This window comes from Mirounga angustirostris, unplaced genomic scaffold (assembly GCF_029215605.1).
Source record: "Mirounga angustirostris isolate CCGP_5_RB_7025 unplaced genomic scaffold, mMirAng1.0.hap1 SCAF_9, whole genome shotgun sequence".
NCBI lineage: Eukaryota > Metazoa > Chordata > Mammalia > Carnivora > Phocidae > Mirounga > Mirounga angustirostris.
Window position 1 is genome coordinate 87,929,761 of NW_026991717.1, and position 27,360 is coordinate 87,957,120.

Here is a 27,360-nt window from a genome sequence, read left to right on the forward strand (position 1 = left end):
TAAAAGATTGGGTAATAGACTTTGGGAGTATAACAAAAGAGAATATCTAAGTGGCCAATAAACATGAAAATCTGTTTAATCTAATTATTAGTAATATGCAAATTAAACCCACATGTCATACTACTACACATCCCAGTCTTGGACATTATGTAGAATAATTGGAAATCTCTTACATTATTGTCAGAATGTAATTTGATAGAACCACTTTGGAGAAAAGCATGATTGTGTCTACAAAAGCTGTCATGTTGCAAACCTTATTATCCAGGCATACCACTTCTAGGAAGTTATTCTTCTACACGCATCAAAAGATACAGAGAATATTTACAACAGCACTATTTGCATTTGCTCCAATTTGGAAACAATCTAAATATTTATCAATGGAGGGCGCCTGGGTGGCTCAGTTGGTTAAGCGACTGCCTTCGGCTCAGGTCATGATCCTGGAGTCCCGGGATCGAGTCCCGCATCGGGCTCCCAGCTCAGCAGGGAGTCTGCTTCTCCCTCTGACCCTCCCCCCTCTCATGCTCTATCTCATTCTCTCTCTCAAGTAAATAAATAAAATCTTTAAAAAAATTATTTATCAATGGTAGAATGGGCAAGTAAATTATGGTATATTCATATAATGGAATGTAAATGAGGGATAGGAATTCATGAATTTTTATTTTTTTAAAGATTTTATTTATTTATTTGACAGAGAGAGAGACAGCGAGAGAGGGAACGCAAGCGGGCGAGTGGGGGAGGGAGAAGCAGGCTTCCCGCAGAGCGGGAAGTCCGATGTGGGACTCGATCCCAGGACCCTGGGATCATGACTGGAGCCGAAGGCAGACGCTTAACGACTGAGCCACCTAGGCGCCCCAGGGATTCATGAATTATTGTTACATTCAAAATGAATCTCATAGATATTGAACTAGAGAAATCATATGCAAGAACATGAATTACTCTATGATTCAGTGATATAAATTATAAGAATAAGAGCATCAGTTGATTGTGATAGAAGTCAGGATAGAGGTGATGGAAGGAAAGAAACTGGCAGGCCATATGAGAGCCTCTGTGCTGAGAAGTCTGGTCATAGTTGCACAGTATGGGCGTGTTATGAAAATGTCTTGAACTATACCTCCGTGGCCTGTGCATTTCTCAGTATATATGATATAGTTAAAAAAAAAAAAAAAAAACAGCCCTAAAAAAGTAATCTTCACCTTTATAGGGTAGGTTTTAGGTAGTAGTATTTAACTTTTAATTTTCATTAAATTTATACACACTTTAAAAGTTTATGATTAACTGTAATAATTAAAATAAGTTATCTGTTAATACATTTATTTGTACCTTAAGTACTAAAATCAAGCCTTGTGCTACTAGAAGTAGACTAGAGAGTACACGATGTAATTACAAATTATTCAGTTTACATCATGGCAGTGAGACAGGCTTCTTGTCAGCCTGAGTATTGATGCTGACAGTAATTTTAGGCAATTTATTCCCATGTTTCCCAAAGTACACTGCATTTTTGGTCATAAGGGCAATATATTAGTCTTATTCTTTTTCCCCCCGATATAAAAGCAATATATGCTTGAGAAATTTCCCATGTCATGTATGTAATGCCTTCACATTGACTACATGAAAACTTAAATTTCAAAGTTAATTTTAAGATTTTTGTAATTCTGATTTAAATTTGTCCATCAAGTAAGCACCTCTCTAATCAAGAAAGATAACACTTGGTGGTTTTGCATCAAATACCCATAAAACGTTTTTCACCTGGGTTGTAACTTTTTAGAAGTATTGCTTTATATTCTATGCTAGTCTGACATTTAAAAAATTAGGAAAAATGGTTTATTTCATTTCCAGAACACCTCCTTAGTCCATTTATGTTTATTTCTGATACTTGGTGACAAGTAAACTTTGCACTTCAGTGGACTCATTTTAAGAAACTTTTCTCCCAACTTCTAAAGGTAAAAATTTCTCTAATTTTTTTCTAGAATTTACAGAGTTCACAAAGCATTCATCCATAATAATTTGCAGGAATATGGTAAACTGCAACTGTGGCATCCTCCAGATGTTGAAAAAAAACACAATATTTAAGTCTAACTACACTTACTTGCTCTTATATATAGGCTTAATGCTTTATTTATTATATTTATTTCTTTTAGGCTTAATGCTTTAGGAATAAAATGTTGAAATTTTATAAAAGTCTGTAATGTTCTTACAAAATTATGTCAGGTTTAAAAAAATTCATTTTGTTGCTTTAAAACATATCAGACTCTAATGTATTTTTATCCATGCATTTTTTTGAGTAAAGATTTTAAGGAATTAGGAGGCAAGATATATTTTTTCTTTCTAGCCTACTCAAAGAAAAGATCAGCATGGACAGGAACATATTCCAGATAACTGAAGCCTAACTAACTAAACATCAAAATGCTAAATTTTATTATTTTTTAATGGAAATAAGGATGTACTACTTCAAAAACCTTTCTGCCTTCTTTGAAAATAGGATAATTTGGCCATTTCTAGGTGTCTTAGATATCTTAGGCTGCTATAACAAAAATGCCATGGAATGGGTGCCTTAATAAACCACAGAAATTATTTCTCACTGTTACAGATATTGGAGGTCCAAGATCAGTGTATCGACATAGTCATGTTCTGGTGAGAACTCTCTTCTAGGTTGCACTGCCAACTTCTTTTTATCCTCACATGACAGAGTAGAGAGGGGAAGCAAGTTCTCTCATGACTCTTAGAAGGATACTAATCCTATTCTCATGACCTTATCTGGCCCTAATTACCTCTCAAAGACCCTACCTCCTGATACCCTGATATTAAATTGAGAGGTAGGGTTTCAAAATCTGAGCTGGGGGGACAAAAACATTCAGTCCATAATACTAGGTGACTGTTAAATGGCTCAGCATTGTTCCACATGTTATCTAATCTGAGTCTCTTTTATAACGAATGGTAGCATATCTTTCACCAGTCTACAGTTTTATTGAACTAAATGTTAGTAGTATAACTTTTTCCACTTCAGGCATTTGAAATAATAGTTTTGGGGAATGTTAAGTATTATCAAATTTAATGAAGAAACATTTATTGAATATTTTTTATGTGCTGAACACTGCTAAGTTTTCTAAGTGTGCTAAGTGTGCTAAGGGATATAAAGATGAATTGAGGGTACCTGGGTGGCTCAGTCGGTTAAGCATCTGACTTTGGCTCAGGTCATGATCTAAGGGTCCTGGGATCAAGCCCTTCATGGGGCTCCCTGCTCAGCAGGGAGTCTGGTTGTCCCTTTCCCCCTGCTCATTCTCTCTCTCAAATAAATAAAATCTTTTTCTTTTTTTTTTGAAGTATGAATTGAACAGGGCTCTAATCTAAAGAGCACATAATGGCAATGGTTAAATAAATATTAATAAAGCATAAATTCTATCATATAGGTATGTATTAAGTACAGTGATGATAGAACACAGAGTGATCTACCTAAGTGGAAAGAGGAGACAATTCTGCTGGTGTTCTTTTCTTCCTGAGTTTACAGCCATGACACTTTCAGGATTCATAAAATCAGTCAAATCAGTCCAGTAGGTTATGATCAGTATTAAGAAACAATAGATGAATAGAAATTATGAGATATATCACCGGTAGTAAGATTAAGGATTTTTATGTGAAAATTTTTCTTTTTTTTTTTCCGCCCTGTACCCGTCATCTTTTATTGCTCAATTAGGATATGAAAGGATTCAAGGGTTGCCAGGCAAAGGTCATGGTCAGGAATGCAGAATGTTTCTCCACACTGGGCCCTCTTCAGTGGTACATGTGCAGCTGCTCATGTTTGAGTTCCTTGTAAGGAGACTGTGGTTGAAAAGCACATAAGCTGCCAGCAACATAGAAATCCCAGCGATGCCGCCTTTCTTCACATTGACATACTTGTAATTCTGGTAGTAACCTCTTTGAAATGCTCCAACAATGCCTTTACGGGTGAAATCCCGTATCAATTTTCAGCTTGGCAGTTCTCCTAGTTTGACCTCCATGAGCTTCTTCTCCTTCACTGGTACGGATGACTGTATCTTGGAGTCCTGGGTGTTTGCTCTGATGGGCCGCTGAAACTTTCTGCTTATACACATATATTCAGACATACATGCACATATTTGTGTACTTGTATCTTTAAAAATGTATCTTTTGGGGAGTCAACATCTAAAAAGTTTCAAAGGTACTTCTTTGCATTACTGGAATAAAGAATAGTAGATGCAAAACAGAGACAAATAATATAAGATACCATATCAATTAACTATAATTGGTTTGTCTGGATTGTAGAATATGTGTTAGGGAAGTAAATGGAGGGAAGATGTATGTGGAAGCTCCATAATATAATGTTTTAAATGCTTTTTAAGTCAATTTACACTTCTGAAATTTGTTTTTAGCAATAGGACATGATGCTTTTGTTGTCATTATATAAGCTACACTTTTTAATTACCTATATAGGTTAAATTTTAACAACATGGTGAATTTAAGAGGAAATGTTTATTTCTTATGTGTTACTCTAGGAATTCAGGGATTTGAGGGCAAGATGATGTGATTAGTATTTTTTTAGCACTGGTGCCCAATCAGTTATACTAGGGAATTGATACCTGCCAATCAGAATGAGACAGGAGCAGGTGGGGGATTGTGCTACCAATCCTTAAACTCCCAAGCAGTTAGTGAAGTGAAAGAGATTTAGGGGAAGAAGAGCAAGAATGCTTCAGAATACTTTAGGAGCACCTGGAACTGCTGATGAGAATGGATGATTTGGAATGTCTTGTGTGATGCCTCTTCCCCATTTCCTTTTGACGCAGGCTGCAGAAGAATTTGAATGAAAATATTATAATATGAAGACTATATAAAGTCAAAAAATAATCCAGGAGTTATATAGGAAGTTGTAAGAAAGTAATAGGGCCCTATTTTTGTCCTATTAATTAATTTTCAGCTTGATAGGAAGAATATTATAACTTTTGAATCAGAAGACCGGATCTTAACAAACATTTTGATGTCTACACTAAGATGTAAAGTCGAGGGTGACTAGAAGAGTTATCTTATGAGGCAGCAACAGAAGCAACATCTAAGGCCAGGAGAAGAGATGAAGTGACTATGGGTGTCCCTGGCCACAAGCAAAGAAACAGCAGAGAGAAAGGGACCATGGAAGCTTATGGAAATGGGACCAATATTTGTTCATTTATTTATCAATCATTTGCAGCATACAGGATAATTATGTGATATGTTTATCTCAATAATATTAATATTAGTTAAACCTTAATCTAGATGAATCCTCAAAGTTGTTTTATTTTTTTAATTACTTCTGCTCAGCACCTGTCTGAATGTAATTAACAAAACACATTATCATAAGTAGCTAATCAAATCTTATGCACTGTAGTACATAATCCATTCCCTCATGGAAAGTTTCTGACTTGAAACTGTTCTAGTCATTCATTTAGAAATATTGCATTGCACCAAGCTAAACTTTTCTATTCCCCTATATTTTGATGTCTAAGGGCAATAGTCTTTTATGCACCATTACCAACACAGCGTTGAGCAAACCAGCTGGTGTTTTCCATGAACATCAGGAGATACCAGCGCCTCAATTTGGTTATATTTCTGTTTGATATGGGCTGAAAATATTGCAAAAAGTTTTATACATATATAAAATTTACTTTTACTCTATGTATGTCTTAATTTTCCTCCTAGGTTTGTTTTTTTTTCTTTTGGATGTCATTTGAATCATATGTATGTCTGAAAATAACTGTATATATGTATATATAGGTATACATAAGCGTATATATGTATATATATGTATACATAAGCATATGTATGTATATAAATATATAAAGCTTATACATTCTTGTCAATGTCATATTCACAATTATTTAATAGTTCGATAGAGGCAGAAAACAAAACACAGGACCTTTATTAGATGTTAGGTGTATACATATATATATTTTTCTATCAAAACAGATGTTTTCTTGGCTCATATTGCATATATTTAATTCATTTAAGTAGTCATATCATGCTGGATCTTAGGCACACAGATTTAGATCAGTTTACCTTCGCCTCCTCCTTAGTTGAGACCCCATTTTTTTCTTTAATCTTCCATTTCAGTACCTTTTCTTCTCACCATAAAAACATTATTGCAAATTAAATGCTTCACCTGCCAATCCTCCATCACTACCTTTATTTACAGCTATTACATATATGAATACTACTTAATGTTGTATCATATATGCTTTAAAGATTATAAATTTAGTGTACATGTTCTGTTGCAACTTGACTTTTCGCTCAGCACTTTCTGTCTGAGATAATCCAAGCTGATAAAAACATATTTTGTTATATATTTCAATTACATTGTGTTATTCCACATTTTATCAATCCATTGACCTCACTGAAGCATATTAAGTTGTTTCTTAGGATTCCCCAATGGATATCCTTACACATACCTTCTTTTTCACTATGTACAAATTTCTTTAGGATTTATATGTGTAGAAGAGTATTTCTAGGACCTACAGGTAAATGCATTTTCACTTTACTTAAACTACCAAATGGTTCTTTAATACTAGTGTGTTATAGGTTTACCATCAGCATGTATGAGTTTCTCTTTTCCCCACACCCTCAAACATTGATGTAATCACACTTTTAAAATTTCCCTACCTAGGGGGTGAAAAATGTTTTCTCCTTTTTGCAGTTTGCATTTCTTTTGAGTAATAGTGAGGTTGAGCTTCATGGTTCACCTAGGAATTGCCTCCTCATAGTCTCTGCCCATATTTCTGTAGTTACCATTTCTTATTTATGTAAATTTGTATATTCATTTTAATTTGTGCTTTCTCACTACCAGTCTTACGTGTTTTCAAAAACAAAATGGTTTCTTCACCTATGATAGTTTTTCTACCTTTTATAGTTAATCACATTAGCTCTTTTCTTTTCCTTTAACCCTCTGAAGTTTTCTGTTAGGTACATTTTAGTTTGTCCCAACAGATTTTGTTTTGTAGTGATTTCACTGGACTTCTCTCTAAAACTTCCACAGATTTCCTCTGTATCCTTAAATTACTCAGGGGTGACTGTGTGAAATACAGGGGTTTCCCTTCTCCCTATGTGATTCAAAAAACTAGCATTCTGCTGTAGAATTCTGATTGCATTGCATTGTAAACTAAGAATTTATCCCCCCCCCTTTTTTAGGATTTATCCTGTAACATAAAAATTTTGATAATTTCTTAAGACAGCCACTATTCTCTATTATGTGGCCAATATTTCTTAACATTTTTACTGTGTGATGAAAATTTTTATTTTCTATTCCTTGGGTATAAATTATAGAATTATAAATTATTTCTAATTTTTTGTCTGCTTGATATATTGACTTAGGAGAGAAATATGTTAATTATGAAACTAGCCATTATCCTTCAGCTACTGCTGCTGGTCCACCTCATCCTCTTTTTCGTCTCTCTCTTTTTGGTTAATATTTGCCTGACATGTATTATTTCTGTTACTTATCTTCAAATTATAAAGAAAAATATTAAATATATTCTGTCCCTTAGCATATTTTTGTATTCATGCTTATTTTAAATATTACTTCCCTTCCTTTTATCCCTTCCAATTCTTACCCTTTTCTCTCCTTTCTCCCCCAATGTAGATCCAGTATTTTTAACCTCCAGCATTTTAGTTCTGGACTTTTATGGAAAAAACTATTATTACTGGATAGGCATTAAGCAAATTTTAATAATTTTACTTTTGTTCCTTATTCTTTCTAGATTCATTTTTCTTTTCCTTCTTAACATCATTTAATAATCATTTTGTAGAGTGTCTCTGGGTGATAAACTTTTTGAATCATATGTATGTCTGAGAGTAACTACTCATATTTAAATATTACTCCAGGTAGAAATAGTTTTATTTTCAAAGGGTCTTTTTTTTTCAACTTTTAAGACTTTTTTGATTGCCTAGAATGTTGCTGAAGAGAAATCAGATATCAATCTTATGTTAATTAACTGTAGGAATTAATTTCTTTGATATCTTTTTTTTTTTGAGTTTTCCAAAGGTTTATTGAAGCAGAAACAAGTTGGTCTGATACTTGTTGGAAAAAAGCAGTTTTAATGGTATTCAAAAATACTTTTTCAGAAGTATTCTAACACAAGTTTTCTTCATAAACTAGATTATGTTGTAAAATTTTTTCTAAATCTTTTAAGAGAGTTGGTTCTTTTTTTTTTTTCCTAAGATTTATTTATTTATTTATTTGAGAGAGAGAGAATGAGAGAGAGCACATGAGAGGGGGGAGGGTCAGAGGGAGAAGCAGACTCCCCACCGAGCAGGGAGCCCAATGCGGGACTCAATCCAGGGACTCCAGGATCATGACCTGAGCCGAAGGCAGTCGCTTAACCAACTGAGCCACCCAGGCGCCCCAAGAGAGTTGGTTCTTAAGAACTAGAGGTTATTCCTATTCCAAATCTTTCTTGTGCTCCTGAAAAACTGCAGAAAGTCATTTGAAGCTGTTTAAGATATGGATTTATTTTTTTACTCTTGCTGGTGATAATTGCTGTACTAAGTATGTGCAATCTTCACTTAAGGTCATTGTGACGCTGAGAAGTTTCATTGATAATCTGTCCATCTCTAGTTTCAAGCGTCTTAATCAGAAGTGTCCTTTTTGAGTGACTGTCATTGAAGGGAGGTAAATCCAGATTGGTTTCCCTTAGGTTCAGGGAAGAAAAGTTTGGAAGAGGCAGAGCAATCCTGCTCTCCTCGCCAGCAGCTTTCTATAGGTGGCAGTCTCAGTGTTGAGCGCCATCTTAACATTCAGCAGGTCCTGGTATTCCCGAAGGTGAGGAGCAGTGTGCCCGGCATGCATCTGCTGCAGGACTCAGTATACTTCTTGCTGGCTGATGCCATTGACACTGAGTTCAAGACTTGCACCAATGAGAAGGTGAAGCTGCAGGAGCTGAATAACCACTTTGTCAACTACATCAAGGTGCACTTCCTGGAGAAGCAGAACAAGGTCCTGCTGGCCCAACTTGAGCAGCTCAAGGGTCTGGGCAAGTTGTGCCTGGGGGACCTCTGTGAGGAGGAGATGCAGGAGCTGTGCCTGCAGGTGGACCAGCTCACCAACGACAAGGTCTGCGTCAAGGTGTAGGACACCCTGGCCGAGGACATCATGTGGCTCTAGGAGAAGTAGCAGGAGGAGATGCTTCAGAGAGAGGAAGCTGAGAACACCCTACCATCTTTCAGACAGGATGTTGACAATGCTTCTTTGGCACGTCTTGACCCTGAGCTTAAAGTGGAATCCTTGCAAGAAGAGGTTGCCTTTTTGAAGAAACTACATGGTGAGGAAATCCAGGAACTGGAGGCCCAGATTCAGGACCAGCATGTCCAGATCATTATGGATGTTTCCAAACCTGACCTGTGTGATGTACTCCATCAGTATGAAAGCATGGCTACCAAGAAACTTCAGGAGGCCAAGGAATGGTACAAGTCCAAATTTGCCAACCTCTTGGAGACTGCTAATCTTTGATATCTTTTATAAGCTTCATTTATCCTTGATTTCATAAAATTTTACTTCCGTGTGTCTAGAAAGGATTGCTTTTAGTTTATTTCTTTTTCTTATACAAGCTTGTCCTTTTAAATAAGCTTTATGAAAACAGCATACTATAGTTCTGAGAATCCTTTACTATAAATTCTTCAAATATTTTTTTACCATCTTTTCTCTTTCTGAACCTTTTATTAATAAAATATTAGACTTTAGCATTCATTCTTTATTTCTCCAGTTTTATTTTATATTTTTCTATCCCTCTAGTTGTTTCTGCTTTGAACTGGGCAAATGATTCTAACTTGATAATTGAATCTTTGTCTATGCCTACATCCTGAGTATCTATTTTTTTCATTTTAATAAATTTGCTTTTTATTTCTAATATCTTTAATTATTTCTTCTGAACAGATCCTGGAATCCTGTACCATCACAATTTCTGGATTGCTTCACATCCTGTACTTACCTCCATTCTGCTTCAGTCTTAGTCATACATGGATTATGTTATCATCTAAAATTTTAAAAAATAAGAATATTAAATTTTATTATTCTATTCTTTTTAAACATTTTTATTGTTATGTTAATCACCATACAATACATCATTAGTTTTTGATGTAGTGTTCCATGATTCATTGTTTGTGTATAACACCCAGTGCTCCATTCAGTACGTGCCCTCTTTAATACCCATCACCAGGCTAACCCATCCTCACATCCCCCTCCCCTCTAGAACCCTCAGTTTGTTTTTCAGAGTCCATAGTCTCTCATGGTTCGTCTCCCCCTCCGATTTCCCCCCCTTCATTCTTCCCTTCCTGCTATCTTCTTTTTTTTTTTCTTAACATATATTGCATTAGTTGTTTCAGAGATACAGATCTGTGATTCAACACTCTTGCACAATTCACAGTGCTCACCATAGCACATACTCTCCCCAATGTCTATCACCGAGCCACCCCATCCCTCCCACCCCCCACCACTCCAACAACCCTCAGTTTGTTTCCTGAGATTAAGAATTCCTCATATCAGTGAGGTCATATGATACTTACTATTCTATTCTAACAACAACTTCCAACTGCTTAACTTTCACTCCCTCTACACCTGTTCCTTGATCTCAGAGATATCTCTTGAGTATCTGTCTCCGTCTCTATCTACCTATCTATCTATCTGGCTGTCTTTTCATCTTTGCCTCTCTTTCATACTAGTCATTAACCAGTGGTTGAACTTCACAACCAGAAACATGTTCTAATACATCTCTTTTAGAAACTAAAAGATAAACATAATAACCCCCAAGTTACCAGTAAAATATGTGGTTAAAGATAGGGCACATATAAAATTTCCTGTTTATAAAAGCAGAAAGGCTCATGGTGATGACTGTTCCATATCATTTGCTACATATGATGATCAGAAACACAATCATTTTTCTGTCAGTGGAATGATTTACTGATCAAAAAATCTAGGTGGCTCTAGTCCTGTCCACTACAAGACTCTTCATTTCTGGGTCTACACCACTTTATCAATGGATTTCCTATCATTGCAATTACGGGGGCCTAAGAATTGTCATTGGAATTATGCAGTAGTAGGTTAGCAATACAGATACATTCAGTCTCTGAGAGGATTGTGATCTGTTTTGTTTTGTTTTTACCTTATATTCTTAGGAAATCCTGTGGACTGGTAACTCAGCTGGAATCTTGCCTCTTGGAGTTATCAGTGCTAGAGTTAGTATATGGAAAGATGCTTGTCTTTAAATGTCTTCATTTTTTTCTATATTTTTCTGTCTCCTTTTTAACATTTTTGGGAAAAGCATGAGTGTATGTATGTATATAATTATAATTTTTATGTTTTCAAATTATTTTTCAAGATAACAGATATTGCATTTTTTACATTTTAAATTGTTTATAGTTAAAATATTTAATCCTTCTAAATATGCATACTTTTGCTTTACCTTTGCTTTTTGGGTTAGGCTTGTTGAAAAGAATATATATACATTACATAAAATCATGAATTCTTAAATTCAATGATGCTACCTTTATTTTTTATTAAAAAATTATATCTGTATATATCATTTAACATTGGTCAATTCTGTTTCAATTATATTAGTTTAATTATAAATATTAAGTTCAAGTTCAGTTATGGTTATAATTTTTGTTAAATAATAAAAATGATTAAAGTCTGTATCTTTCTCTGAATACACTTTTGGGGAAAATCTGTAAGCTTTGGCAGGTTTTGTTCTTATTATCCTCAAAAACTGCAATTTACATTAGGATTTATACTTTTAATTTGAATCTTAGTTAATGTGTTATAGTTTCTTGTTTAATAACAAACATAATTAAACATGTATTTTTCTGTAAGAGTGCAGTTGTAGAAAAACTATACATTTTGATGTTTTGTTCTCATTTTTGTTTATCTTTAAAAATTCTGTAATTAAGGGGCACCTGGGTGGCTCAGTCTGTTAAAGTGTCTACCTTTGGCTTAGGTCATGATCCCCACATTGGGCTCCCTGCTCAGTGGGGCTGCTTCTCCCTCTGCCCCCCCCCCATGCTCTCTCTCTCAAATAAATAAATAAAATCTTAAAAAAAATTCTGTAATTAATGTTTGGATTTACTCATTGATCTAGACATTAGATGGATTTCTTTTCCTAAATGATATTTTTATTTTCTTTGTTTATAGTATTGTTATTAATTTGTTGCTTGCATACTTTTTTATTTTTGAAGTCAGTCAATTTTATGGAAATATCCTACATATACAGGGAAGTTAACTGTCCTCAGAGACAATTTCATGAATTTTTATTTAATAAGATGTAAATTTTCTTACTCATATGAGCTAAAATCTTAGTTATTTTTTGCTGCTTAATCTATAAAGTACTAAACAAGTATGTCATCATCTTCAAATTAAATATAGCTATCCTTTCCCTGTATTTGTTTGTTACTCATGTATGTCTGTAGTTGAAGTACATATGCATTGGTTGATTGATTGATTGATTTGCTGTTTTTGCGTCTAGTTGTTCCCAGAAGTAATAACTTCATTGTGGACTAACCACTTAATAGAATTTTTCACTTGCAGGTAGTAATACTGCAATTCTTGTTTTTCTTTTGTGTTATACATTTTGAAATTTTCATAGCTATTCTTTAAACTACTGCCCTTTAATGAGTGAGATTTTAATAAGTATTTAAAGTGGCACATCAGCAGCTTAGTGCAATTTTCTTTACTGAAGAATCAGAAAAAATGAGGAGACTCAAAAACTCCTAAACTGTCATGAGCATGTTATGAAGGTGCACACACGAGTTGTCTTTCCACAATGTCAGCTTTATTCAATCATAAAGTGACGTTAAATCACAATTCTAAAGCAGGTTCAGGATTCCAAACTCAGTGACAATTCACCATGTGATTAAACTTGGCTTCTTACACAGCACACGAAGAAGGACAGAAGACAAGCCACACAACAAACAAGATAGAAGGGTGCAGGAAGTTAGCGAACCAAACGCGAAGTCAACCTGTGGGCACACAGTTGAGATAAGACCTCCATCTGGTCCGGGTCAGCTCGCAGCACTTACTGCTTCTGATGTTCAAAGAGTGAAGGATCTTGGTTCTGTTCCGAGATCAATCGGGCAGAGCATTCTGCCTGTTTTAAGTGGTCAGACACAGAGGGGTCAGGTCTGAAGAGTCTGACAGTTCACTGCCAAAATCCTTCCCTTTTTAAAGGACTTTAATCAGTTTTGGGTTCCTGCAGACCTCCTCTGGTTCTGCTCATTATCAGTTTGGGGTGTCAGCTGACATTGGTTCTGGTGATATCTCCTAGCTGCAGTACCTGAACTGCTTGTGTCATTGCTTGACACAGGCCCCTCCCTGCTTGACGCGAGAGACTCCATCTTGCTCTCCACCCTGACTTGGGCCAAGATGTTTGGAAACAGTGGTCTTGGAGAACTTTTATGACAACCCTGCCCAGTCACTCCTTAGGTGTTATCTTTTGTGCTGGAAGGCTCCAAATATATCATTATCTCTGTCACAAGGAGGACATACGTTATTTGCATTACAAGGCAAGTGTAGAGTGGAGTGGAGGAGTGGGTCCTAGTAAGAACAGAAGCCAGAAAAGAAGCAAAGAAAAAAAAAATTTTTTTTTTGCCTCCCCCCATGGGGTCCCTTCAGTTTCCCTGTCTCAGAACTATATAACTTTACAGCATAAAACTCTATGCACATACCTTTTTTAGTTCTGAGAAATATAGGAAGAGCCTTATAATGTGCCTTCGGCGGTGGTATCATTGAAGTTAAACATCAATGGATTTCAAATGACTTTTCATTTTTTATCCTGACACCAGCATAAATTTCTGTTTAGAGATTTCCAGCTCCATTGTATGTGTCTCAAATTGCTGTCAGTTGTCTCCTTCTGAGCATATCACAATCTTTCCATAAATATCTTAACCTGGCCTTACCAGACAAAGCAGCAACAATACTCTGATACAGCCCCCCAAGGGCTAAACATGAATATAAGAGGATGTGGAACTTCCTTATCTCTGTCTTGTCAGTTTTATCAGGCTGGCAGGCAATATTCATTGTAAGCCCATTATCTCTCATCTACATCTGAATAAGTGTGTACCAGAGCATTTTGAATAGAAATTAAGGTCATTCTGTCAGTGACCCAATTGAATTGCAATGCATATCAGTTTCGTCTTAGTATTGCAAACTTTTTTTTTAATACTTCACCATGTGTTTAGCCTCTTTAGTAACAAGCAACAGGAAATTAGGATTGAACATAAGTATATTTTTCAGATAGAGTGAAAGTGTGGATTGCATTCTCCAGGGTCAGTATGGAAAATCTTGTTTCTAATAAGTGTAAATGACCTGGATCATGAACCAGTTATAAATCTATTAACGGAGGAGAAAAAACTAGGAAAGCAGTATGTGCTCAGCATGAAGCAGAGACAACTGTAAATGATACAGAGCTACTATATAATTTTGCTATAACATGACCACAATTTAATATTGACATATGTATTATAATGGGACAAAATTTCACAAGTAGGTAATGATGTGGTAATGTTGGGGTTTGGGAGCAAACAATCAAAGAATTCTTGAGACATCTTCAGAGCAAAAAGTTTGTTTTATTAAAGCACGGGGACAGGACCCATGGGCAAAAAGAACTGCACTGGGATTGTGAGGGGTGACAAATTTTATACCTTCAAGTTGGGAAGGGATTAGGGAAAGCATAAGCCTCCAAGGATGTTGGAAACCAGGTTTCCAGGATCCTGAGGGGGCTAGCTATTGTTAGGACAAGGTCATTTATTACAGTCTGATAAAACCTTAGTCATGAGACCCTTCAGATGTGTATCAGTGGGCCATGTGCTTGGAGGATGGTTGCTAACATACATTGGGTGGTAAAGATAAAGGAAGTTTCCAGAGGAATTTTTATACATTAAAGGAGACTTACAGGATCCTAGAAATCAGGATAATGTCAAGCTAAGATTGCCTTTTGCCCTTAGCAAAGTGTCAACATCTATCTAGGCAGTTGTTGACCTTCCATAGAGGAAAGTCACCCTGTCTGTTTCAAGGACTTGTCAATGGGGCTGTAAGTTGTAAGGAAATTTAATTTTTTACTTTGCCTTTGTTCCTGACATCAGGTAACAAGGAAATAGGTAAGAAGAAAAGCAGACAAGTCCAGATTACTTTAGTACAGGTATTGACAAAATAAGGCCTATGGGCCAAATAGGGCTTGCCACTGGTTTTTATAAATGAAGTCTTACTGGAATTCAGCCATGCTCTTTCTTTAGGTATTACGTGTGGCTATTTGTCAAGCTACAATAGCAGTGTTGAGCAGTTCCAACAAAGACCTGAGAGCTCACAAAACCTTAAGTATTTACTGTCTAGCCCCTTATAGAAAAAGTTTGCTAACTTTACTGCAGAAGATATTTTAATACATCTTAATAAAGAAAATAACAGTTAAGTTCTTAATGAATGTTTACTTAAGTAGGTACGATACCCATATATTGAAGAAATCTGAGTATAGCACAAAACTTTCATGAAGTACACACTGAACATGTGTACTAATTTAGTCCTGAATTATACTGAAATTAAATTTTAATTTAATAAATTTAATTAAATTTAATTCTATGAATAGGAAAATACAACATGCCAAAGCCATTTTAATGAGAATCACATCATTTAAAATAAGTCAATAATTGATATTATAATTATAAAAGTAACACATGCACATGTTAAAATATTCAAACATCAAGCCCCCCCTTTCAGAGATCCACTCCCTAGAATGACTGTTGTTAATTTTTCTTATTTATATAGCTAGACATTGTTATAACTTTAAATATGCTTATTTCTAAATTTCCTTACTATCAATATAAACAGTTTTTATTCTCTCCAAAAAGGGTTTTGTAATAGACCTACTCTTCCTTTCATATCCTACTCCACTGTCTTTTACTATATGTTAGTATTTGTTTTACAGATTTACAGTTATTTATAGTATTTTTAAACAGATTTATTGAGGTAAAATTGACATATAGCATTGTTACTGGGGTGAGGGTCTGCATTAAGTGAATGGAGTCTCTGTTCTTGGATTTCCCAAGAAGAGATTGATGTGAGGACCCATGCTAGAATAGAAAGCCAGAAAGGAAGTCACAAGCACAAAGCAGTTTATTAAAGTAAAATTATACTCTCAAGGTGGGCAAGGGGGGAGGTTCAGCCAGGTGGAACCAGCCCCTATGTTTTTTTGGGATTGTATATTTGTTGGGTCTTTCTGGACTCGGAGGAGCTGTGACCTTTAGCGGGGTGGTCTCTAATGGAGGCTGCTTCCAATCATTTGGGGGACTCCTCCCACAGGTTGGGAGGGGGAATTTTGACCCTATAAATTGATACCAGAACTGTAAAGACAGCTTATCTCCTTGGGGATATAACCACAATGCAAATACATTATAATGAGTCTAGGGGCAGAGGTGGAAAAGGAAAGCGCATGCCCTGCACCTAAGCTGTTGGTCTGTCAGCCCCAAAGTCTTGGAAACCACAAGGTCAGGATGTGGTGCCACCTGGCTTCTAATATGTAACCAATTTATCACCTCCCTTGACTCTCGCTCATGTCTCTATCATTCTACCCTCAAGGACTTGGGACTCTGTCTCCAGAAGGTCCTTCCACTGCTCATAACTAGCTTCTACCTAACAGTATTTTGATTATTTGCTAGCAAATACGAATTTTAGCCTTCATTTTGCTTTTAGATTGGTGATAAAATTGAGAATAAATAAAATAGAATGAAATATATAATTACATAAACATTTTTCATTGAAGAAGAATCTTTCCAACCTCAGGATCCAGCTATCAACACCAATTCTAAAACATACTCAGTAACTCATGTTTTCTTTTTTTTATTTCTCCTAGGTTCACTAAATTCTTTCCAGTTTTTAAAATTATTTTCTGAGTAATTTAAAATTCATACACATCTACACATATTTTTGTTTTATGCTTTCAAGCTTTATAGAAAGATTGACCCCACAAGAAATTGTGATTTAATATAATTTTTTTTAAAGATTTTATTTATTTATTTGAGACAGAGAGAATGAGATACAGAGAGCATGAGAGGGAGGAGGGTCAGAGGGAGAAGCAGACTCCCTGCCGAGCAGGGAGCCCGATGTGGGACTAGACCTGACCTGAGCCGAAGGCAGTCGCTTAACCAATTGAGCCACCCAGGCGCCATGATCTAATATAATTTTTTTGTCAGAACTAGCATTCAGCTCTGTTGAATAGAAGTCTGGTATTAATTTGAAAATTTTTTTAAAGGAAATTTTGTTTTCTCATTAAAAATGTTGTTTTTTTCTAAATAGAGTTAAAATTTCATAGCATTGTATCTAAATGTGGTGCTCTGGTTACTTATCCTGCTATGGGCCCTTTCAATTCAATCTTTTTTTCAGCTTTAAGAACTTTCATTTTAAATCCTCCCCTGAGTTTACTAAAACCATCCTTAGGCAAATGTTGCATTCAATGACTTGATATTGGACTACATGAATATTAACTTTTCTATTATATTTTTCTATTTATATCTTTATGCTCTGTTCTGATAGAGATTTTTGATATTGACATATCACCAACTTGTTTGTTATATGTGACCATTTTATTAGTTCAGCATTATATATATATATTTTTTAATTTTTATTTTTTTTATTATGTTAGTCACCATACAGTACATCATTAGTTTTTGATGTAATGTTCCATGATTCATTGTTTGCATATAATACCCAGTGCTCCATGCAATATGTGCCCCCCTTAATACCCATCACTGTGCTAACTCCCACCCCCTAAAACCCTCAGTTTGTTTCTCAGAGTCCATAGTCTCTCATGGTTTTCCCCCCCTCTGATTCCTCCCCCCTTCATTTTTCCCTTCCTTCTCCTAATGTCCTCCATGCTATTCCTTATGTTCCCCAAATAAGTGAAACCATATGATAATTGACTTTCTCCGCTTGACTTATGCACTTAGCATAATCTCCTCCAGTCCCATCCACGTTGATGCAAGAGTTGGGTATTCATCCTTTCTGATTAATATTCCATTGTATGTATGGACCAAATCTTCTTTATCCATTCATCCGTTGAAGGACATCTTGGCTCTTTCCACAGTTTGGCTATTGTGGACATTGCTGCTATGAACACTGGGGTGCATATGGCCCTTCTTTTCACTACATCTGTCTTTGGGGTAAATACCCAGGAGTGCAATTGCTGGGTCATAGGGTAGCTCTATTTTTACATTTTCTGAGGCACCTCCACACTGTTTTCCAAAGTGCTGTACCAACTTGCATTCCCACCAACAGTGTAAGAAGGTTCCCCTTTCTCCACAACCTCTCCAACATTTGTTGTTTCTTTCCCTGTCCATTTTTGCCATTCTAACTGGTGTAAGGTGGTATCTCAGTGTGGTTTTGATTTGAATTGCTCTGATGGCTAATGATGATGAACATTTTTTCATGTGTCTGTTAGTCATTTGTATGTCTTCTTTGGAGAAGTGTCTGTTCATGTCTTTTGTCCATTTTTTGACTTGATTATTTGTTTTTTGGGTGTTGAGTTTGATAAGTTCGTTATAGATCTTGGATACCAGCCCATTATCTGTAGTGTCATTTGCAATATCTTCTCCCATTCTGTGGGTTGCCTCTTTGTTTTGTTGACTGTTTCCTTTACTGTACAGAAGCTTTATATCTTGATGAAGTCCCAAAAGTTCATTTTCTCATTTGTTTCCCTTGCCTTTGGAGATGTGTCTTGAAAGATGTTACTGTGGCTGATGTCGAAGAGGTTACTGCCTATGTTCTCCTCTAGGATTCTGATGGATTCCTGTCTCATATTGAGGTCTTTCATCCATTTTGAGTTTATCTTTGTGTATGGTGTAAGAGAATGGTCAAGTTTCATTCTTTTGTATATAGCTGTCCAATTTTCCCAGCACCATTTATTGAAGAGACTGTCTTTTTTCCATTGCATATTTTTTCCTCCTTTTTCAAAGATTATTTGACCAAAGAGATGAGGGTCCATATCTGGGCTCTCTATTCTGTTCCATTGGTCTCTGTGTCTATTTTTGTGCCAGTACCATGCTGTCTTGGTGATCACTGCTTTGTCATATAGCTTGCAATCAGGCAATGTGATGCTCCCAGCTTTGTTTTTCTTTTTCAACATTTCCTTGCAATTCAGGCTCTTTTCTGATTCCATACAAATTTTAGGATTGTTTGTTCCAGCTCTTTGAAAAATGCCATTGGTATTTTGATCGGGATGGCATTGAAGGTATAGATTCCTCTGGGCAGCATAAACATTTTAACAGTGTTTATTCTTCCAGTCCATGAGCATGGAATATTTTCCCATCTTTTTGTGTCTTCTTCAATTTCTTTCATGAGTGTTCTGTAGTTCCTAGAGTATAGATCCTTTACCTCTTTGGTTAGGTTTATTCTGAGTTATCTTATGGTTTTTGGTGCTATTGTAAATGGAATCATTTCTCTAATTTCTCTTTCTACAGTTGCATTGTTAGTGTATAAGAAAGCAACTGATTTCTGTGCATCAATTTTGTATTTTTGTATCCTCCCACATTACTGAATTGCTGTATATGAGTTCTAGTAATTTGGGGATGGAGTCTTTTGGGTTTTCCACATAAAGTATCATGTCATCTGCAAAAACATAGAGTTTGACTTCTTCTTTGCAAATTTGAATACTTTTTATTTCTTTTTGTTGTCTGCTTGCTGTTGCTAGGACTTCTAGTACTATGTTGAACAACAGTCGTGAGAGTGGGCACCCTTGACGTGTTCCTGATCTTAAGGGAAAGGCTCTCAGCTTTTCCCCATTGAGGGTGATATTTGCTGTGGGTTTTTCAGAGATGGATTTTATGAACTTGAGGAATGTTCCCTCTATCCCTATACTCTGAAGAGTTTTAATTAGGAAAGGATGCTGTATTTTGTCAAATGCTTTTTCTGCATCAATTGGGAGGATCATATGGTTCTTGTCCTTTCTTTTATTAATGTGATGTATCACATTGATTGATTTGCAAATGTTGAACCACTCTTGCATCCCAGGGATAAATCCCCCTTGGTTGTGGTGGATGATCCTTTTAATGTATTGTTGGATCCTATTAGCTAGGATTTTGTTGAGAATTTTGGAATCCATATTCATCAGGGATATCGGTCTGAAATTCTCCTTTTTGATGTGATCTTTGCCTGGTTTGGGGATTAAGGTAATGCTGGCCTCATAGAATGAGTCTGGAAGCTTTCCTTCTGTTTCTATCTTTTGAAACTGCTTCAGGAGAACAGGTATTATTTCTTCTTTGAATGCTTGGTAGAATTCCTCAGGGAATCCATCAGGTCCTGGACTCTTGTTTTTTGGGAGGTTTTTGATCACTGCTTCAATCTCATTACTGGTTATTGGCCTATTCAGGTTGTCAGTTTCTTCCTGTTTCAGTCTTGGTAGTTTATACGTTTCCAGGAAGGTATCCATTTCTTCCAGGTTGCTTAATTTATTGGCATATAGTTGTTGATAATAATTTCTCATAATTGTTTCTATTTCCTTGGTGTTAGTCATGATCTCTCCCCTTTCATTCATAATTTTATTAATTTGGGTCCTTTCTCTTTTCTTTTGGATAGGTCTGGCCAGTGGTTTATCGATCTTATTAATTCTTTCAAAGAACCAGCTTCTAATTTCGTTGATTTGATCTACTGTGTTTCTGGTTTCTAATTCATTGATCTCTGCTCTAATCTCAGTTATATCTCTTTTAATGAGTGGCTTAGGCATCATTTGTTGCTTTTTCTCCAGTTCTTTAAAGTGTAAAGTTAGTTGCTGAATTCGGGATTTTTCTATTTTTTTTTTTTGAGTGAGGCTTGGATGTCTATGTATTTCCCCCTTAAGACTGACTTTGCAGTATCCCATAGGATTTGGACTGATGTGTTTTCATTCTTATTGGTTTCCATGAATTGTTTAAGTTCTTCTTTGATTTCCTGGTTGACCCAAACATTCTTGAGCAGAGTGGTCTTTAGCTTCCAAGTGTTTGAATTTCTTCCAAACTTTTTCTTGTGATTGAGTTCCAGTTTTAAAGCATTATGATCTGAGAATATGCAGGGAATAATCTCAGTCTTTTGGTATTGGTTGAGACCTGGTTTGTGACCCAATATGTGGTCTATTCTGGAGAAAGTTCCATATGTGCTCGAGAAGAATGAGTATTCTGTTGTTTTAGGGTGGAATGTTCTGTATATATCTATGAGGTCCATCTGGTCCAGTGTGTCATTCAAAGCTCTTGTTTCTTTGTTGATTTTCTGCTTAGATGATCTGTTTGTTGCTGAGAGTGGAGTATTGAGGTCTTCTACACTTAATGTATTGTTATCAATATGACTCTTTATTTTGGTTAACAGTTGGCTTATGTAGATGGCTGCTCCCATGTTGGGGGTTGTAGATATTTACAATTGTTAGATCTTCTTGTTGGTGTCCTTTTGTGTCTCTAACTACAGTCTTTAGGTTAAAATCTAATTTGCGTGATATGAGAATTGTTATCTCAGCTTTTGAGGTCCGTTGGCATGAAAGATGGATCTCCATCCCTTCACTTTCAGTCTGGATGTATCTTTAGGTTCAAAATGAGTCTCTTGTAGACAGCATATGGATGGGTCCTGTCTTTTTATCCAATCTGCAACCCTGTGCCATTTTACGGGAGCATTTAGGCCATTCATGTTGAGAGTGATTATTGAAAGATATGATTTTATTGTCATTATGTTGCCTATGAAGTCCTTTTTTCTATAGGTTGTCTCTGTAAATTTCTGTTGTATATCACTCTTGGGGTCTTTCTCCTTTTATAGAACCCCCTTTAATATTTCTTGCTGGGCCATCTTAGTAGTCACATATTCTTTCATTTTCTGCCTGTCCTGGAAGCTCTGCATCTCTCCATCCATTCTAAATGACAGCCTTGCCAGATAAAGTATTCTTTGCTGCAGGTTCTTCTCATTTCGTACCCTGAATATGTCTTGCCAGGCCTTTTTGGCTTGCCAGGTCTCTGTGGATAGGTCTGACATTATTCTGATGTTCCTCCCTCTGTGTGTAAGGAATCTCTTCCCTCTACCTGCCCTTAAGATGGTTTCCTTGGTTCTCAGGAGTTTTACTAGTACATGCTGGGGCTTTGGTCTATTCTCCTTGATCTTAGGAAGGGTCCTCTCTGCTTCTAGGACACAGATGCTTGTTTCATTCCCCAGATTAGGGAAGTTCTCAGCCACGATTTGCTCAAATATATCTTCTAGTCCTCTCTCTCTCCACCCCCTCAGGGATCCCAATAATTCTGATATTGGAATGTTTCATGGTGTCACTTATCTCTCTCATTCTGTTTTCGTGGATTTTAAGCTGTTTCTTCAAGGCCTCCTCTTGCTCCTTCTTTTCTATTAGTTTGTCTTCTGGATCACTAATTTGTTCTTCTGCCCCATTTACTCTAGCTGTTAGAGTATCTAGATTAGATTGGATCTCATTGATAGTATTTTTAAGTTCTCCCAGTTCAGCTCTCATTTCTGCCCTTAGAGATTCTATGTTGCCATTAATCGATTTCTCCATTCCAGCTATTGTCTCCATTAGTGTTACCCTTAAGCCTATTTCTGACATCTTGCTTATATCTATATCCATTTGTAAATCTGCGGCAAAAGTCAGTCTCTGAGTCTTTCCTATTTTGGGAGTTCCTCCTCTTAGTCATTCTGTTGAGGAGTGGTTGAGGGAATGTACGGAGTCTAAATTATTGATCACACCCCAAGCAAGATGCTCCTGTTTTTTAGGGACCTTAGGGTCTTGTTTTCCCAGCCTGTTTTCTGGTGAAGGGGCCTGCTGTGCTGTTACTCAGGCAACCCTGTTTGTGCAGAGTTGCCCTGCCACATGGAGAGGGGAGGATGGGCTCAGTAAAAACTGTTTTTTGGGGGGCTTTTTTTCTCTTGTGACCTTCCCTGGAGGCTTTCTGCATCTCTTCTGAGAGTCAGAGCAGAAGTGACCATTTCCAACCCTCTGCCTTAGAAAAGAGAGATCAGAGTCTTTTCTTCAGTGAGCTCTCCAGGCCACACTGTCTCTGTTTTTGTCTGTGCTGCTAAAACTGCAGCATCCTGGGTTGTGCACTCCACAGCAGTGCTCCCAGTCCTCGCCTCCAGGTCAGGGCACATTTCTGTCTTTGTGCTTCTAAAACCGCCAGCCCCCCCCAGTTCAGACCTGCGGCCCCGCCGCTCCAGGTTTCAGTCCAGGGGGCTGCCCTAAAGTCCTTTCCCTGCCACTAACAGTCTGTGAGTCTTGCCCAGTCCCCTGCGTGGGAGGCTTTTGTGCTCCAGTGGTGTAGGATCCGGGAGGCTCCCACCCCCTTCCGTTTATCATCAGATATCTGCCTGCAGAATCACGGCTCGCTGCTTCATACCTCAAAACCAACTGCTGGCGATACTCTGTTTATAGAGATCCAGATATATCTTCTTACATCTCAGGCCGATTTCTTGGGTGTTCAGAGTGGTCTGGTAGGTATCATGCTCAATTCAGGGGACCGGTTGTAATAGGGTCCACTACTCCTCCGTCATCTCTTTTACACCCCTTCAGCATTATACATATTAATTTCTTGTAATGTTTGTTCTCTACAATTTTTCCTAGTAGTCTGCTTATCATATGGATACATTATCCTCTTAAATATTTCTGACATGAATAATTTGAATGAATTAAAAGTTCATTTATCTTTCTTATTTTTGGAATTCTGTTGATATTAATTTCTCTCTTTAAAAAAATAATCAAATAACTATATTGATTCATAAAAGTGGCTGGGTCTGTTTCACACATAAAAGATTAGGATTGATTTTTCAGTTGGCCTTCTCCTTGAATAAGATGACTTACTGCAAATTGGCATAAATGAACAGATGATTTTAAGTGGTTGGATTTCCTTTCTGGCAATTGGGTAGGCTACACACAGGCAGGATTTTTCCTCTTACTGTGGCCAAAGTAAGGAATGCTTTTACTTTGGCAGCAGAGTTATTTGAGGTTTTCACTCTTGGACAGAGCTGCATTTTCTTTCTTCATTCTCTCCATTTTTTTCTTTTCCCAAATACCCATAATAGGAATCTCCAATAGATTTCTCATATCCTCTAGAAAATAATTCTCTGAGCCCTGGTGTGGACAGCTGAAAAGGGAATGGGCTGATTGACTCGAGTTTTTTGTGCTTAGTTCTTCAGTACTTTATATTCCTAACTGATAGATGCACAACTGCTCTTCAGTGTGTTGTCTCTGACCTTAAAGCATCTTCTGGGGCATGCTGGAAAGAAGTTATATCAGCCTGTGGTTGCCTCTATGTTATTGCATTCCACTAATCCAAGTATTCCTTAAGGTTTTGAATTTGCTGATCTCAGGCTTCCCTATTTTCAAATACTGTAATAGTTTTATTATATATGAAAGTATACATACAGATATGTGTGTATGTATATGTATGTATCTCTGTATTTGCCATTTCAGTGAAACCTCTGGAGAGATGGGACATAGAGTACTCTGTCATGTAGAAAATAAATTTCCCAAATTGATTTAAATTCATTTCAAGGAAGAGGCACAAGCTACATCAAATGACTGTGTATTTGTTTCTGTATATTTTATGAGTGAAAATAATTAGATAGGGAAGTAATATTTCTACCTAAAGACAATTAAAAAATTCTGGAGCCAGATCATCTTGGTTCAAATCAAGTCTTTGCTCTTTACTTATTCTCTGACTAATCATAGGTACACAGTGTCTCAATCTACTCAGTTTTAAAATAAGGATAATACTACTACCAGTATCAAAGTTATTATAAAGATGAAATGAATTGGTATTTCAGTGCATGGCATGAAATAAATGAACAGAAGTGTTTGCTATTATTAATATTGATCTAAAACGTGCCATTCTTACCTACAAATTATGAAATTTTCATAAGTATTTTTTTTAAAAATAGGTTGTATCAATAAATAGAGACCATTTCTTATGTCTATAGTTTTCATTGTGCTGAACTGTATAATATGGAAGTCAGTAGCTGCATATGTCTATTTAAATATATATTTAAGTTAATTAAAGTTAAATGAAATTAAAAACTCAGTTTTCAGTCAGACTAGCCTCATTTCAGGTACTTCATAGCCAAACTATATGGGGTAGCACAGTTACAGAATATTTCTCTCACTTTAGGAAGATCTGTTGGATAGCACTGGTCTCTAGTCTTCACTGATCTAGTCAGTTCAATTCTTTGATAAAATATTATATAGTTTAGGAATATATGGGAACAAACTGAATGTAATTTTCATTTTGGAAAATGTGTTTTAAGATAGTAAAAAGTAAAATCATATATACTTAGGTCTAATGCAGGTATAAATATATTTTTTTCTATTGATTAGTTCAGTTTAGCAGATGATGGTCAAGAGAATTGAATTGTCATTTTTTCCCAGTTAAATTGCATGATTGTAAAAGATATTGGAAGTTTAACTGGATTAATTCATTTCTGTATGTTGTAAAATTAGTATTTGAATAAACATGTAATAAAGATAAGTATGCCTATTACTATAAAATAAAACCTTTCTGAAGGAAAATCATTCATTGAACAACTTACTAGATATACGAATTCTGTAGCAGTTACTTTGAGAAGAGTATGGATTTTAGTAGGTTTCACCCTAACTGGTAAAAAGCATGTAAAGAGAAGTATCATCAACATAGCAAAATGTGTCAGTATTTTACTATTAGATATGTTGATATGAAGAAAAGATATGTTTGAAATATGAAATCTAGTAGGAAGGTTAAGAAATTATGTGAAAAGAAATAATTGATTATTCTACTCAGAGTGATTTGGGTAGGAGTTTAATTTAAACAAAATGTTGAAAAGGTTTAAAGGTCTACCTTGAGAACAAGCAAAATATATTGCTTGGTACAAACACATAAAAAGTCCCATAATTCTAATATTATTCTTAGAGTACTCTACATTTTATATATGTTAAGTATTAAGAGTTATTTAATATAACATCTAAAAGGCAGCTACCTTATTAAAAAGAGATAATATTTACCAGAATTAATTTTCTGTTGCAACTCAAGTTTCTTTACCTTAAATCAAATTTTCAGGTTATCTATAAATAAAAAGTTCTCTAAGAATAGCTATTGTTGATAGCATTGTACTTTATTTTTCTACTTTTGTTAATTTTATTTTGAAGTTATTAAACAGAAGAAATTAGAATTGTATAATGAACAGTCTAGATATTCAGTATCCTTACCAACAATTGCCAATACTTTGTGATATTTTAAAGTAATTTGTAGACATTTCTTTAATATCCTGCCTTTGTTGAAATGTCTGTGGTCATCCCAAAATATTACTTTGGAGCTTTTCTTTCTTTCTTTCTTTCTTTCTTTCTTTCTTTCTTTCTTTCTTTCTTTCTTTCTTTCTTCTTCTTCCTTCCTTCCTTCCTTCCTTCCTTCCTTCCTTCCTTCCTTCCTTTCTTTCTTTCTTTCTTTCTTTCTTTCTTTCTTTCTTTCTTTCTTTCTTTTCTTCCTTCCTTCCTTCCTTCCTTCCTTCCTTCCTTCCTTCCTTCCTTCCTTCCTTCCTTTTTCTTTCTTTCTTTCTTTCTTTCTTTCTTTCTTTCTTTTCTTTTCTTTTCTTTTCTTTTCTTTCTTCTTTCCTTTCTTTCTTTCTTTCACAGGATCACTGCATTTGATTATGCATCCTCCCCACCCCCCCCCACACCAATCTAGAAGAGTTCACACACACCCTATGTCACTGATTTTTGGAGACACCAGACACCAGACAAATGGCCTTATAAAATGTCTTACATGAACATTTTCTCATAGTGCCAGCTAACCTGTTCTTCCATCCTCTGCATATCCAACCTACTTGGATTTTTATTCCCAGAATAGTGGGAATAGAAATGACAAGACATTCAGCTTGTGTATCTTGTTTATGAGTTACTTTTTCATTTGGCTCCAGAGGATCTTTCTTAAGAGTCCAGGTATGTATACATTTTTATACACAGAATCCAGCTTTTCTATGTTTCAGTAGCAGGGGTGTGAGACAGAGGGCAGGGTTGTCATCTCATTCTGATCCAAATCTTTTTTATAAAAGGTTTTTATTAATCTCTGTTCTCAATTGAAATGTGTATATTCTGTAATGATATAATTCCTCATAAAGCATCTTGAATAGAAAACTCTTGGTCAATAAAAAAAAAGAAATACAGGTTGGTATTATCTTTCTTCTCTACTGCCATTCTTTCCTATCATTCTTCTACTGCTGTTAAGTCCATTCTTCCTTTGTGACTGTTGTTTTTCAGCTATACCATTTTCTTCCCTCTTAGTCAGTATGATCTTCCCTGACCATTAAATCACTCTTGCACAATGCACTTGCCTTGACCACCCTATCTGAGTGATTACAACTAGAAGAACTCCATTGTGAAAATG

The 27,360-nt window shown here is 35.9% G+C and overlaps 1 protein-coding gene and 1 pseudogene across 1 annotated transcript in view; one reads left to right on the forward strand and one right to left on the reverse strand.

Moving 5' to 3' along the window:
- Positions 1 to 27,360, forward strand: part of LOC123861542 (uncharacterized) — a 1,204,655-nt gene that overhangs the window by 780,212 nt on the left and 397,083 nt on the right. The window lies entirely within an intron of this gene.
- Positions 3,769 to 4,100, reverse strand: LOC123862169 (ATP synthase subunit f, mitochondrial-like; annotated as a pseudogene).